This window comes from Panthera tigris, chromosome B1, assembly GCF_018350195.1.
Source record: "Panthera tigris isolate Pti1 chromosome B1, P.tigris_Pti1_mat1.1, whole genome shotgun sequence".
Taxonomy (NCBI): Eukaryota; Metazoa; Chordata; class Mammalia; order Carnivora; family Felidae; genus Panthera; species Panthera tigris.
Window position 1 is genome coordinate 126321376 of NC_056663.1, and position 14385 is coordinate 126335760.

The 14385-nt window shown below is 37.2% G+C and overlaps 1 long non-coding RNA gene across 10 annotated transcripts in view; it reads left to right on the top strand.

The window, feature by feature from the left end:
• The window catches only part of LOC122237988, a 177042-nt gene that overhangs the window by 98771 nt on the left and 63886 nt on the right, over positions 1-14385 (top strand). For 8 of the 10 annotated variants that reach the window (XR_006216849.1, XR_006216854.1, XR_006216851.1 and 5 more), the window contains exons 3-4: positions 7112-7221; positions 9410-9463. This is a non-coding gene — a long non-coding RNA (uncharacterized LOC122237988). Of the gene's footprint in view, positions 1-7108; positions 7222-8364; positions 8423-9409; positions 9464-14385 lie in introns of all 10 variants that reach the window. The other 2 variants (XR_006216848.1, XR_006216847.1) reach the window with 2 other exon arrangements.

Consider the following 14385-nt stretch of genomic DNA (forward strand, 5'->3'; position numbering starts at 1 on the left):
ACAAGGATGCCAAGACCATCCAGTGGGGAAAGGATAGTTTCTTCAACAAATGCTGTTAGGAAAACTGGATATCGACATGCAAAAGAATTAAGTTGGACCTTATTTAATGCCATGTACAGAAATTAACTCAAAGGGATCAGAGACCTAAAACTGAGACCTCAGTTAGTGATAGAATTACCACATTATCTAGCAATTCCAATTCTGGATATATATCCAAAATAATTGAAAGTAGAATCTCAAAGAGATATTTGCACACCTGTGTTCGTAGTAGCACCATTTATAATAGACAAGAGGTACAACAACCCAAATGTCTACTGGTGAATGAATGGATAAAGGTATGTGGATATGAATAGTATATACAATTTAGTCTTTAAAAAATGAAATTCTGACTATTATGGACTGAATAGTCATAATTTCTATGTTCCCTAGAAATTCAGATGTTGAAATCTTAATCCCCAATGTAATAGTATTAGGAGGGCCTTTGGGAGGTACTTAGGTTTTGATGAGGTCATGTGGGTGGAGACTCCATGATAGAGTTATTGTCGTTATAAGAAGAGGAAGAGGCTAGAGCTTTCTGTTCCCATCATATGTGGACATAGCAAGATGTCTGTAAGTCAGAAAGAAAGCTTTCACCAGAAGTGGACTATGCTGGCACTCTGATCTTCCCATTTCCACAACTGTGAGAATTGTCTATGGTTTAAGCTACCCAGTCTATGGTATTTTGTTATAGCAGCCTAAGCTGACTTAAGACACTTAACACACAACAATGTGGATGAAGTTAGAGGACACTGAGCCAAGTGAAAAAAAAACAGTCAAAAAAGACATATATTGTAAGATCCCACTTGCACAAGGTGTTTAGAGTAGTCAAATCCATAGAGATGGAAAGTCGAATGGGCAGTCACCAGGGACAGGAGGGAGGGGGACATGAAGAGTTATTATCTAATGGGTATAGAGTTTTAGTTTTGCAAAATGAAAAAGTTCTGAAGATTGGTTGCACAACAACGTGAATAACATCTTAACACTACCCAACTTTACATTTTATTTATTTATTTATTTATTTATTTATTTTTAACATTGATTTATTTTTGAGGCAGAGAGAGACAGAGCATGAATGGGGTAGGGTCAGAGAGTTAGGGAGACACAGAATCTGAAATAGGCTCCAGGCTCTAAGCTGTCAGCACAGAGCCCGACGCGGGGCTCGAACTCACGGGCTGCGAGATCATGACCTAAGCCGAAGTCGGCAGCTTAACCGACTGAGCCACCCAGGCGCCCCAACTGAACTTCACATTTAGAAGTAGTTAAGATGGTAGATTTTATGTTATGTGTTTTTCACCAGAATTAAGAAATGGAACCACATGAATGAGTTCCAAAAAATAAGTCATTTAAATTTAAAGGGAAAAATCAAGAATGTAGTACAAGTAGTTCCTGTATCCCCCTCACCCAGTTTTGCTTATTGTTTAAAAAAATTTTTTTTAAATGTTTATTTTTGAAGGAGAGAGAAAGAGAGAGAGAGAGAGAGACAGTGCGAGCAGGGGAGGGGCAGAGAGAGAGGGAGACACAGAATCAGAAGCAGGCTCTGGGCTCCGAGCCGTCAGCACAGAGCCTGATGGGGGCTCGAACTCACAAACCGTGAGATCATGACCTGAGCTGAAGTCGGATGCTCAACCCACTGAGCCACCCAGGCGCCCCACCCAGGTTTGCTTATTGTTAACGTCTTACATTAGTATGGTACATTTGTCACAAGCAATGAATCCATATTGATACATTATTTTTTTCTCTATCAGTCATTATTTAAAAAAAATTAATTAGAATTTTTTAAATGTTTATTTATTTTTTGGGAGAGAGAGAGAGAGAGAGTGAGACAGAGCACGAATGGGGGAGGGACAGAGAGAGAGGGAGACACAGAATATGAAGCAGGCTCCAGGCTCAGCTGTCAGCACAGAGCCCAATGCAGATCTCACGAGCAGTGAGATCATGACCCGAGCTGAAGTCAGACGCCTAACTGACTGAGTCACCCAGGTGCCACTAATTAATTTATTTTTTAATTTACATCCAAGTTAGTTAGCATGTAGTGCAACCATGATTTCAGAAGTAGATTCCAGTGATTCATCCCGTGTGTAACACCCAGTGTTCATCCCAACAAGTGTCTTCCTTAATTGCCCCTTGCCCATTTAGCCAATTCCTCCTCCCACAACCCCTGTAGCAACCCTCTGTTTGTTCTCTATACTTAAGAGTCTCTTATGTTTTGTCCCCCTCCCTGTTTTTATATTATTTTTGCTTCCCTTCTCTTATGTTCATCTGTTTTGTATCCTAAATTCCTCATATGAGTGAAGTCATATATTTGTCTTTCTCTGACTGACTAATTTTGCTTAGCATAATACCCTCTAGTTCCATCCACATAGTTGCTGACACATTATTAATAACTAACCTCCACATTATATTCAGATTTTACTATTTTTGTCCCTAATGTTCTTTTTCTGTTCCAGGATCCTATTCAGGATACCACATTACACTTAGGTGTCATGTTTCCTTAGCATCTTTGGTGTGTGACATTTTTTCACACTTCCTTGTTTTTGAGGAACGCTAGTCATATATTTTGTAGAATACACCTCAATTTAAAGTTGTCTGGTGTGGGGCACCTGGGTGGCTCAGTCGGTTGAGCGTCCGACTTCAGCTCAGGTCATGATCTCGTCGTCCATGAGTTCGAGCCCCGCGTCGGGCTCTGTGCGGACAGCTCAGAGCCTAGAGCCTGGAGCCTGGAGCCTGTTTCAGATTCTGTGTCTCCCTCTGTCTCTGACCCTCCCACATTCATGCTCTGTCTCTCTTTGTCTCAAAAATAAACGTTTAAAAAAAATTAAATAAAAAAGAATAAAGTCTGGTGTTTTTCTCATGGTTAGACTGGGGTCATGGGTGTTTGGGAGGATGAGGATGAAGATGAAGTATGGTTCTCATCATATTAAGTGTATTTGCTATCAACTTGGCTTATCACTGATGATATTAACCTTGATCACCTGATCAAGGGAATGTCAGGTTTCTTCACTGTAAATACACTTTTATCTCTTTCTTCTTTTACTTTCCATACTCTACTCTTTGTAAACAAGTGACTAAGTGCAGCCCAAAATCAAGGGGAGGAGGGAGTTAAGCTTCACCTTCTTGAGGAGGAAAGTACCCACAGAAACTATTTTGGAATTCTTTTGTATGGGAGATTTGTCTCTTTCCCTTTAACTTATTTTTTAAGTCATTTATTTATATCAGTATAGACTTATAGATATTAATTATATACTTTAAGTTATAATTCAATACTATGCTATTTATTTTGCTCTTAAATTGTTTAGTTTTAACTATTGGGACTTTTTTTTTTTTTTTGGTTGGCTCCTGTGTCCCATTATTTAGTTTTTGGATGTTTCCTTACTTTCTGACACTACAAGATGCTCCAGTATCATGTTGTATTTTCCCTCACCTCGTCTTAGAATTGGTCATTCTACAAAGGATCCCTGATTCCTTTTATTGGAGAATGGTATTAGAAACCAAGTTCTGAAATGTTTGTTGAAAATGTTTGTTGCCACTGGAGTATCATTGCTTCTAAGCCCTGGACAGAACTAAAAAATATTTGTATGTGTACTAACCTGTGTATGTACACATTTGCATCAGTATTGCTTTACCCATCTCTATCTACAGTAACCTAAAACAGTTCATACTGGGGGCTGAGTGGCTCAGTTGGCTAAGTGTCTGACTCTTGATTTTGGCTCAGGTCATGACCTCATGGTTCATGAATCTGAGCACTGCATCAGGCTTCATGGTGACAGCTTGGAGCCTGCTTGGGATTCTGCCTGCCTCTCTCCTGCTTACTCTCTATCTCTCTCTCAAAAACAGAAAACAAAAAACAAACAAACAAAACCCAGTTCATACTGATGTCTTCAAATCTAATCTAGCATGCAGTGTTCCTTCTTGCCTTCTCCTTTTACATCTCTACATTCTTCTTTTCCAATAGTGAGAAGCCTCCTCCCACCATCAGCCATACATTTACTAATTTGTTCAATCCCAGCATGTGTGTAACAGTATCAGAATCATTAGCTTTTACTCCAGTATGAAATGACAGTATTTATGTCGTTCCTTTTTGCTTTAGTTTTACAGTGTGAAGGTGTGAAGTTATTAAAAGGTGATTTTCAAGAAAGTGCTTAAACTTTACTCTTAAAAAATGTTTTGAAATTATACAAAATATATACAACTACATTATTATTATGAAAGATTGAGGGAATGTAGAGGATAAGACACAAAACATGGCTAGGAGTTTGGTTTATATCTTTCCTAATTTTTTTTTTAATGTTTATTTGAGCAGGGAAGGGACAGAGAGAGAGGGAGACACAGAATCAGGAAATAAATATGTCATGCTCTCTCTGACAGCTGTAGGAGAGAATATTCCTTTCTTTTTCTAGCTTCTGGTGTTCGTTGGTAATACCTGGCGTTTTTTGGTTGGTAGATGCAGTGCTCCAGGCACTCGACCATCATGTCCCTACGGATCTTCGCAATATCTTCTCTCTGTGGGTGCCCCTGCTTACACAATGTTTCTCTCTCTTGTAAGGACACCACTCATATTGGATTGGGGGCCATTCGACTTGTGTATGACCTCATCTTAACTAATCTGCAATTAACATTTTTTTTTTTTCAAATAAGGTCACATTCTGAGGTACTGGGGGGTTAGGGCTTTACCACAACTTTTAGGGGGACACAATTCTACCTGTAGCATTGACTTCTCATTTTTTGCTATCAAAGCCATTAAAATGAGAATGATTGTGAGTACTTTTCTGTGTATGTGTGTGATAGTCTTCAGACAGAGTTTCAGAAGAGGAATTATCAGGTCAAATGGTGCGTGCCTTATATTTTTGTAACATTCTGCAAAATTGTCTTTGCAAAAAGATTCATTCATCTGCCATCTTCCCGACACTGTGTGAGAGAGCCCGTTCCACACATGCCTATGAATACTTACTGTTATTGTTTAAAAAAAAATATTGTCTTTCTATTGGGACAAAACATGATCTTAATAAAGTGGCAGATACAATATTTCCCTTTTTGGCTCTAAAGTAGCTTTGATTGTGTTCTAAATCTTTCAAAGCCTATTTTAACTTTTTTTCCTTCAGAACCCAGAGGGGAAAAAAAAGCTAACTCTTGGGTCTCAGTATCAGAGAGACCCATTCTTCCTTCTGTCCTCTCATCTGTCATCTGGGCTCTGCTCCAATCTCAAATTCTTTATTTCTTTTCCCAACTAAAAACAAATAAAAGTGGAAAAAATCTCCTGGATACATCAATGGATGCAAAAAGGTGTTGGGGATGGGGTTGATAAATGCTATTTATGCTAGCAATTTCTGAGCTTCAGTTAAACTGGTTAAAAGTTCCATCAATCACCCCTTATTTCCTAGTTAGACTTTTGTAGACTCTTGCAAAAGTGACCATTGTCATCTAAGAACACATCCTCAGAGTTTGGGGAGGGTACAGTAGCAGTTTTTCCAGGGATAGTGACTCCCATGTATGATTTACCATCTCTTGTGAGGCCTCCTGGTACCTGTACCTGTGCTTGATGCATAGAACTCCAGACACAGTTGATGAAACCATGAATGAGCAGAAATTTTTACATCATAGCCACCTACATCAACCTGCTTTCTCCCTCTACCAGGTGAAAGTCTCCTTCTATTTTAAAAGAGAAGCATCCCCATCTTCGCCGTGGCAGGCCAAAACTTTACAAAGGTTAACAGATGTCCAGTAGATTTTCAGAGGGTTGCCCTAGAGAACTGAGTACTAACCAGTATGTGAAAGAACTGCCTAAAGCCAGGAGAAGAACCCACCAAAAAATTAGGGGGAACAGTAACCAGGGCTCAGATAGGGTCAGGGGTAGAATCTGCTCCCATCAGCTACAGTGGAAAACCTCAAAATCCACAGGGTAGTGGACAGAGGAGTTTAGTACTAGAGTAAACACAGCACTTGTCCCTCCTAACAAATGTTGAAAACAAGACCCAAAAGGATTAAGTAAAACTCAGAAATGTTTATAGGAATACAAAAATATCCAGGAACCAAAAAGCTAACATTCACAATTTCAGGGATCAGTGAAAAATTACCATGCAAAGAAGCAGGCAGATATCATGCATAATGAGAAAAATCAGTTAATTAAAACTGACCCAGAGTGGCACAGATATTACCACCAGCAGATAAGGACATTAAAATAGTTTTACTGCAATCTATGCCATAGTTTAAAAAGCTAAAGGGAAGATTAAATGTGTTGAGACATAAAAGATTAAAAAAAGCAAATCAAATTTCTAGAGATGAAAACTCTAACGTCTGAGAGAAAAAATACACTGGAAGAGGGGCACTCAGTCAGTTAAGTGTCTGGCTCTTGATTTTGGCTCAGACCATGATCTCACGGTTGTAGAACTGAGCCCCACATCAGGCTCTGTGCTGATGGTGCAGATCCTGCTTGGGATTCTCTCTCTGTTTCTCTCTCTTTCTGCCCCTACACCCCCGCCCCTCAAAATAAATAAATAAATAAATAAATAAATAAATAAATAAAAAAAAATAAATAAATAAAAACTTAAAAAAATACACTGGAGGGAATATAAACTACATATCGCAGAAGAAAATATTAACAAACCTGCAGACTGAAATAGAAACTATCCAAAATGAAACATAGACAAAAACTTAAAAAAGGAACAGAGTATTAGTTATGAGAAAAAAACTTCAAGAAACCTAATGTGCATGTAATTTAAGTCCCTGAAGGAATTTAGAAAAAATATTTAAAGAAATAATGGCTGAAAATTTCCAAATTTGATGAAGATCATAAACCTATAGATCCAAAAATTTCAATAATCTCTAATCACAAGAAACAGAAAATGGCATCATGGCACATAATAAATTGCTCAAAACCAGTGGTTTTGAAAAGAAAAATATGAAAGGAGCCAGGATGAAAAAACATGTTATGTATATAGAGGAACAAGAATAAGCATGACATCAGATTTCTTTTAAAAAAACAAGTCACATTTAAGAGTACAGTGAAGCAACAACTTTAAGGTACCAGAACAAAAAGCTAGAATTCTATATCCAGCAAAATGTTTCTCATCAGCAGATTTGTGGTACAAGAAGTGCTAAAGGAAGTCTTTCAACAAGAAAATGATACCAGATAAAATTGTGCATCTACACAAAGGAATAAAGGCACGGGAAATGCCAATTGCATAGGTAAGCATATGACTTTTTTTCTGTTATTTAAATTTTTAAAAAGATAATTAACTAAACAAAATTAATAATAGTGTACGTGGGGATAATACATATGTAGGACCAAAATGTAGGATAAAAAGAGCAGAAGGGTTGCCAAGGGAGAAATGGAAATAATACTCTTGTAAGGTTCTGATGCTATATGTGAAGTGACATACTATCACTTGAAGATAGTGATAAGTTAAAATGAGTCCGTGGTGACGGCCCTTAAGCCACCATTAAAATAACCAGGCAAAGATTTATAGCTAATAAATTGGAAAAGGAGAAAAAAAAGGAACCACAGAAAAGGATTAATCCAAAGGAAGTCTGAGAAAAGGAAGAGAGAGAGAACCAAGAACAGGTGGGACAAATAGAAAACAAATATCAAGATGGTAGATTTAGACCTAATGCTGCCAATAATCACATTACATACAATTGGTTTAAGGTCATAATGGGACATTATAAAGGTGCAGGTATTGGTTTTCCACAAATATTCTTCCCCTTTCTCAAATAATAAAACTTCTGACTACTACCTGTGTACATGATTGCCCAATAGAGACAACATTTCCCAGCCACCCTTGCAGCCAAATGTAGCCAGATGACTACATCCTGGCCAAAGATCCAAAAACACAAACGTTGTGTACCTTTCTAAGATGTGCCCCGAAAAGGAGTGGTCTTGTGCACTCTGTTTTTTCCCCTTTTCCACAGTTTGGGAGATGGTGAAAGCCATCTTAGCCAACGTGGACCATCTTGTAATCGGATAAAGAAATGACATGTCAAGAACGGCAGGGTTACACTACCAACCCTTGGCTGTATACCTCAGAACTACTTCAGGAGAGAACAATAAACTTCTACCACATACAAGCTGCTTTCTTAATATGGTTTGCCCCAAAGCATACTCTGAGATAAGGACTTGTTTGCCATTAATTTATTTGGGAAGTCATCCTAGGAAGCAAAGGCAAGAGAGAAAAGGCAATAAAGGTGCACTGATGTGTGGGTAACTGCTGGAGGCACATCCTACGGGATATGCCCCAAGAAACTCATCTTAAAATAACCCAGCTCTATTCAGGGATTCTGGGACATTTACTGACTAACTCCCTTTCCCACTGGATGGTGTTTCTTCCCTAGGGGATTTACTCTCCAGGGCTGTCACTTTTCCAGAAACTGCCTTCATGTGCCACTTCAGGTGAAGCTATCAGCAGTGTGGGGTAGCATCATGTCTGGGTAATAGAGTATTATTCTTGTGAGTATGTTTTCTCATGTGAAAGTAGCCCAGCTGTCACAATTAAAATGGAAAATTTCTGGGGCACCTGGGTGGCTCAGTCAGTTGAGTATCCAACTTCGGCTCAGGTCATGATCTCATGGCTCATGGGTTTGAGCCCAACATCGGGCTCAGTGCTGACAACTCAGAGCCTGAAGCCTGTTTTGGATTCTGTGTCTGCCCCTCTCTCTCTGCCCCTCCCCTGCTTGCACTCTGTCACTCTCTCTCTCTCTCTCTCTCTCTCAAAAATAAATAAACATAAAAAATTTAAAAACATGGAAAATTTCTAATAAGAAAATTATAATTATTTACTATTTTGCTCCAGAGATATTGGACTCAATCCTTTAAAAATAGTGCAGAATCACTACTTTTTTGATATTGCTTTATGGAATAAGAATAAGCATTAAGCACTCAGATTTGTGTAATCAACTAACACTTCACAAATTTGGTGTAAAAGCATTAATTTATGGCCTTTGTAATTTTAGTAATTACCTATTTTCCATTATTTTATTAAAATTTTCAAGGTCTAGCTGGTCATTTCTTTTGCTATTTATTATGGATATTCTGGCATCATGAGTTAGGTAATAATGCCATAAATACTCAGCTTCTTTACTTGTTTGTCACATCACAAATTCCCAGACACCATACCTTAAATATTTTTACTAGTAAGCGTAGTATGTGTTTTATGTTGGGGTAATAAGTTATGTGCCCAGTACGTGGCCTCTGGTTTCTCATTTAATGCACAGTAGGTGTAAATTAATATATCACAGCACAGCTTTTCTGAGGGCTATAACTAGACTGTGCCTACAGCTGGTTTGCAGTAGAGAAAAGTCTCTTCTAAAAGAGCTACCACTTTGTGCTCATGTCCAAAATTTAAAGATTTCCTTCTTGGATGTGCCATATGTTTTACAGATTCTACTTTGTAGAACTTTTAAAAAAGGTCTTGGAGAAGCTCAAGAGTTTCAGGTAAGGAATTGTTTGTTTTTACATTGCTAGTAATTGGGAAGTTAATTTTTCATTACTAAGGTTTGACAAATATGTACTATAGGGAGATACTAACGTAAGATCTGATAGACATTTCAAAGTTATTTTGGGGGGCATGAAGAATGCTAATAGTTTTTAAAGTTATATTTTGTGAATGTATAAATGGAAATCAGGATATCATTCGAAAATGAATGACTACCATTTAATTTTTAAAAAACATTTCTTTAATGACTACATTTGGATGTACCATTCAAGCCAGTTTTAACACACCTAAGATTTTGGAAATGAGGTTATACAGTTATCCCTTCCATTAAAACAAAGGTTTCAGAATCCAGTACTGCTAGATTCCATCATTACTGCCCAAACCAGATATAAGATATCAGCAACTATATAAGTAAGGTGAAGACTTCCAATGACAAGAATAATTTGAAAGAATACATGATCAGAGTCTTCTGGTGTGACAGCTGATGGTGGATGAAATGGTACTTATTTTCAGGATATGAGTTTTACAGTTATAGAATAATGCTGTAAGATGAAGTTGCAAGAAAAATCATTATTATATACACTGTTCTTGGGAGTATCAGTCAGTGTAAACTTATATGTAGGGTAATTTGGTAATATTTCTCAAAAAACAAAATGTGCCTTTGGTCTAGCAATTCCATTGCTAAGAACTTATCTTACTTGAACTAACATACACAAATAATGTGTACATGGATGCCCATTTCTGCAGATTGTAATGCAAGAACTAGAAGGAACTTAAATATTTATCAACAGGAAATTAAGTAAGTTATAGAACAATCATGCGTGTGATGACATTCAACTATTACAAAGAATGAAGTTTATTTTTATGTACCAATGTGGAAATTTTCCAAAGTATATTTTTAAGGGAGAAAAGAATGCAGAAAAGCAGGCATATTATGTTTCTCACATGCATAAAACAAATATGTGTGTGTGTATTTGTATTCTTGTATATATCCCCCAATTTTCTATAATGAAACCCAAGAAACTAATTTTATAGTTCATTCTGTGAGTAAGACTTGAGTTTGGAGTATAGAGAGTTATTTATTTTTTGCTTCCTGCCTTCAGTCTATTTGAATTTATAAGAAGAAAGTCATGTGCGTATGTAGTTTTTATTAAAAAAAATTACATTAAAAATAAAATTGAACTATTTTTAAAGACCTCCAACTTACTGATAATGAAACTATAGACAAAAATAATAACATAAGTTCATTGGAGGCGCCTGAGTGGCTCAGTCAGTTAAGTATCTGACTTCGGCTCAAGTCACGATCTCACGGTTTGTGAGTTCGAGCCCCGGGTCGTCTGGCTCTGGGCTGACAGCTCAGAGCCTGGAGCCTGCTTCACATTCTGTGTCTCCCTCTGTCTGCGCCTCTGCTGCTTGCACTCTGTCTCTTGCATTGTCTCAAAAATAAATAAACAGTAAAAAAAAAAAAAAAAAAAAAAAAAACCACATAGGTTCATTGATATTCTAATCCTAATCTTATTCAAACACACTACCTCCAAGGAATGACTTGGGTAAATTGATTTTTTCAGTGTTTAATATTTATTTTTGAGAGAGAGAGAGAGAGCACGAGCCAGGGAGGGGCACAGAGAGAGGGAGACACAGAGTCTGAAGCAGGATCTAGGCTCTGAGCTGACAGCACAGAACCCACTGGGGGACTCGAACCCACAAAGCGTGAGATCATGACCTGAGTGGAAGTAGGACACTTAACCGACTGAGTCACCCAGGCGCCCTGGTAAATTGGTATTTGATGACTTTTAGTTGTCTCTGATTTTACTTCTTTCATTGGTTTGTTTGGTTTGTTTATTTACTTAATTCTGGTTTTTTGAGAGTAATCATTTTTCCTGATCTTGTTTTTATAAAATAATACTGGTTTACTAAAGAAGTCTATATAAGTTATAACCACATTTTGCAGGCATGGTTTAGTTTTCCAGTGTGTTAAGTTACAAAATAGCCACAGGCAAATTCCATTCTGGCAAATTCTCCATTATGAGTACTAAGGGATTGGAATGGGTTTTGGGGAGAGTTGCTACAGGATTTGCTAGCCATTGTCTCCATGGGGATCATGGGCTCCTATCTTTACTGAATTTAGTCTCTGAAAATGGGGCCTGAATATGATGTAGAAAGTTCCTCTCCAAGAAGAGTCCTTGCTTTGTTGCTCAAGCTGCATGGGTGTTTTGAGAACCACTTCTAGTCTGGAAGGAGAGGCTTATTTCTTTTATGCAATTTTTATTAGTGAAGTATTTAAAAATACTTTTATTGTCATTTATATTTTGGAAAGTATTGAAAAATATAAAGATGCAAGTATCAATCCTTTTATCCATCAGCTAGTCAAACATTCACAATCACACCCTCTGGGGACAGTTGTTAATATTATATTAGTATTGAGTATTTTTGTGCATTTGAAATACATAGTTGCATTAGATGCATCTATCACCTTATACTCTTTTTTATCTAAATTATATGCCTTTCCTCTCATTGTTGAAAACTGTTCCTAAACATAAATTTTCACAGATGCTTAATATTCCATTCTGAATTTACCATATTTTGCTCCATTGGTCTAAATTTGGATATTTAAGTCAATTCCATTTAAAATTTTTATCCATTATAAAGAAGGCTGCTAATAAAACTTTCTATAATAATTCCCACCTATAGTTCTGATGATAATTTTATTTGTTTCTGTTTCCTTTTTAAATTTTTGGGCATATTTTGGAATAAGGCTGCTAAGGTTTTTTTTTTTTTTTTTTCTTACTGCAAGTTTCACATATGTACGCAGGCAAACTAGCCATCTCAGATTAAGGGAAGAGTATTACAGAGATGTCAAGGGTCACTTGAACTGTTAGCATCTGTATTTATTTATCTGCATGCATCAAAATAATGAACAAAAAACTCAGGAAAAAAATTGGACTAAAATGGTTGAAATGACCATAGCTCTCATGTACGGTATTTGGTTCATCATAGTTCTCATCAAGTGCTTTATAAACAAAATAAATTTAAGTGTAATCTTGAGTTGCTGTTTAATAAAGTTGTTTCACTTCAGATTTCATTTGAAGTGAGAGATTTCTTGCTTAAAATATATGAAGGACTATTAAAAAGGGGATTTGACCGTCAAATGACAGCACACAGGGTTAGAGGAAAAGCCTAAGTAAGTCCTGTTTGTGTTATTTACCTCCTAAATCATGTAGAAAATCTGTTTTCTTACAGGGGAATGGAATTGTTACTCAATTCATGCACAGGTTGATTATCCCCTTTATATGTAAGCAGTCCTCACTTTGTACATTAGTGTGGGGCAGTAAAAATAATTGTGCAAATGATCTTAAAATCCATAGGGGGAAGAATCATGATTGTTCTGTGATCTTTAAATATTTCTTGTCAAAACGTTAAAAACACCTTTACTGTTTATACATGTATATACATGGTTACATGTACATTAAGGACACGCGAAGATAGTAAAAGGAATGTTTGGTACACTGTTATATAAAACATATTAATGTGTTTTATTTGTGAAACTTAGGTGTAGTTTCAACAATGCTTGTCTTCTTGTATGACTTACAAGAAGGAGTAAGAAACCTTTCTATGTGTTGGCCAATTGTTGTGCTCATTTTCTTAAATGTTTATTTATTTTGAGAGAGAGAGAGAGAGAGTGAGCAAGCATGTGCACGAGCAGGGGAGGGGCAGAGAGAGAATCCCAAGCAGGGTTTGCACTGTCAGAGCAGAGCTGGACACGGGGCTTGAACCCATGAACCATGAGATCATGGCCTGAGCCAAAATCAAGAGTTGGAGGCTTAACTGACTGAGCCCCCCAGGCACCCCTGTTATATTCCTTTTAAGTTTGGATCACCTCCCCACATTCCCAAATTCCCACTCCTATGGTTGCAGTGTCGGAAAATATATTTGAGAATTCCTTTTATGTGGAGCTTTTTTGCTGGATTCATTTCCTCTGGGACATATTTATGCTTTTTATCACCATCATTTTTCCCATCTACATTTGTCTTCATGAAGCAGAACTATCCACTTCACTGCCTGTGCATGAGTTGAGTAACAGATGCTCAGTGATCGATCACCAACAAACTTTGAAAAGAAGTGACATGATTGCTTTCTAATCATGATGCATGTCTTTTAGTTATGTCGTGATTTGTGGACCGAAGACCTAGCAGAGAAGTTAAAACTTCACGTAATGGCACTGAATGTATGTGATAACTGAAAATTGAATTTTTGGAGGACGTGTGTTATTTAACTGATCCGTGGTAACTGAAATTTCTGTATATGAGAATCATGCAAAGTCGGGACTGCCTGTATTCTCTGCTTAAACTGGACTGTCATGATTCTGTCAGAGTTTCTGAGACTGGAGTTAAATGAATACTATTCATCACAAAACAAAGTGAAAGTCTAATTATCTTGTTTAGTTTGCCGGTGCATGTTATTTTCTGACATGATTCCTGGGTCAAACATTTAAAAAAATTTTTAACAGAGAGACAGAGAGAGAGAGAGAGACAGAGAGAGAGTGAGAATGAGTGGGAGAGGGGCAGATAGAGAGGAAGACACAAAATCTGAAGCAGGCTCCAGGTTCTGAGCTGCCAGCGCGAAGCCTGTCGCAGGGCTCAAACTCATGAACCGCGGGATCATGACCTGAGCTGAAGTCAGACGCTTAACCGACTGAGTCACCCAGGTGACCCTGGGTCAAACATTTTTATTTGTTTGTGAACTATTACAATTCTCGTCTTCTGCATCATTGCTATTATTATTTTGTAAATGTTAAGTATGACCATGTAGCACTCAGAAAATTCTGAACAACACGGAGACATTTTTAATGCATTTGCCATATACATATTAGTTAAAAGCAAGGTATAGAATTTTTAAAACCTTATTTTGAAATACAGTAAAA